General features: G+C 34.7%; 1 non-coding gene across 1 annotated transcript; it reads right to left on the bottom strand.

Annotated features, from left to right (window-relative positions):
* Positions 1-584: 584 nt before the first annotated feature.
* On the bottom strand, positions 585-692 carry LOC114111194 (U6 spliceosomal RNA). Its single transcript, XR_003587286.1, has one exon. It is a non-coding gene; the product is annotated as a U6 spliceosomal RNA (small nuclear RNA).
* Positions 693-2,086: the final 1,394 nt, after the last annotated feature.

Raw genomic sequence — 2,086 nt, 5'->3', positions numbered from 1 at the left:
TGTAAAGAAAAGTCTTAAGATCTTTCCTCCTTTGTATGCCAACATTAACAGTATGTAGTTCAGTAACTGAGGCCCAGGAAGACTTTTTAAACTAGCTGATATTATTAGAGAACTGGTCTGGGGAGACATCCTTCCATTCTTTGAATTACAAACCCCTCAAGCCAATGGGTCAAACTATGTTCATTTATGACTTTGCTAGAGCTCCTAAAATAATTTTCTTTTATAAATCATTCAATAAATTGATGTAGACATAACTATCATTTCACATATTAAGAAAGCAATGTGCTTTAAAAGAAATGTGGCACAGAAAAAAATGTTAAAAGAGTACTTTGTTTGTTAAATTATGTAGAAAAGATAGTTTAAAGAAGTTCAAGTGTTTTTCTTTTTAATTCATAGAAGATAAGGGTAAATAATAAGTAGATGGATGTATATTAGTAGAACAAAGTTAATGCAATTAAATACTCTAAATAAAATAGTACCATTTTTGAAATTATTGCTTTCTACATATTATTATGACTATTATTTAAGCTGATATCCTGGTCAAGAGCAGTGAGAATTGTGCTCTAGCTTTACAATTGCTATGTGAAAATACAGAATTCTTCATAAATTTGAACATTATTTTTGTGCAGGGACAATGCTAATATTCTCTGTATTGTTCCAATTGTAGCGTTAAGTGTTGCTGAAGTGAGCACTAAAGTATACCAAAATGCCAAAATCTAAAAAAAACTATATCAATGGCTCAAGCAATTTGAGAAATTGATCTATAATGAACCTGCAATATTGATGTAGTAGGACATTGGATACATTGGTCATATGAGAACACTTGGCCTTACTTGGTGGTGCTAGTATTAAATAACACATCTTCCAATGAAGAAGACATAAGAGTCATGGGTTCAATTCATCAGTCAGGAAGATCCCCTGGAGGAGGACATGGCAACCATCTCCAGTATTCATGCCTGGAGAATCCCATGATAGAGGAGCCTGGCAGGCTATGGTCCATGTGGTCACAAAGAGTCAGACATGACTGAAGCCACTTAGCACATGCATAAGAGAACTACATTTCTGACAGGACACTAGAGGGGAGTTAGTAGCTTATATTTTCATAATAAGAAAGAACTATGAAAAAATGCATCTATATTTTAGAAGAAAATTTTAACAGACCTACAGTTAATATTTCTAGAACTAACACCAAAAAAAGATGTCCTCTTCATCAGAGGGGACTGAAATGAAAAGTAGGAAGTCAAGAGATACCTGGAGTAACAGGAAGTTTGGCCTTGGATTATAAAATAAAGCAAAGCAAAGGATAAAATAATGTTGCCAAGAGAATGCCAGGGTCATAGCAAACACCCTCTTCCAGCAGCACAAGAGATGACTCTACACATGGACATCACCTGATGGTCAATAATGAAATAGACTAATTATCAAAGAGGCAAAGCTCTATACAGTCAGCAAAAACAGACCTGGAGATAACTGTGGCTCAGATCATGAACTCCTTATTTCAAACTTCAGACTTAAATTGAAGAAAGTAGGGAAAACCACTAGGCAATTCAGTTATGACCTAAATCAAATTCCTTATGATTATACAATTGAAGTGACAAATAGATTCAAGGGATTACATCTGATAGAGTACCTGAAGAACTATGGACAGAGGTTCATAACATTGTACAGGAGGTGGTGATCAAAACCATCCCTAAGAAGAAATGCAAAAAATTAAGATGGTTGTTTGAGGAGGCATTGGAAATAGCTGAGAAAAGAAGAGAAGCAAAAGGCAAAGGAGAAAAGGAAAGATATATTCATCTGAATGCAGAATTCCAAAGAACAGCAAGAAGAGACAAGAAAGCCTTTCTAAGTGACTGATGCAAAGCAATAGAGGAAAAAAAAAAAAAACAGAATGGGAAAGACTAGAGATTTCTTCAAGAAAATATGAGATACCAAGGGGACATTTCATGCAAAGATGGGCACAATAGAGGACAGAAAATGTATGGACCTAACAGAAGCTTAAGATATTAAGAAGAGGTGGCAAGAATACACAGAAGAGCTATACAAAAAAGATATTCATGACACAGATAATCACAATGGTGTGATA

Source organism: Ovis aries, chromosome 1 (genome assembly GCF_016772045.2).
Source record: "Ovis aries strain OAR_USU_Benz2616 breed Rambouillet chromosome 1, ARS-UI_Ramb_v3.0, whole genome shotgun sequence".
In the NCBI taxonomy this organism is placed as follows: domain Eukaryota; kingdom Metazoa; phylum Chordata; class Mammalia; order Artiodactyla; family Bovidae; genus Ovis; species Ovis aries.
The sequence above is the reverse complement of the archived record's forward strand: the minus strand, read 5'-3'. Positions and strand labels throughout refer to the sequence as shown.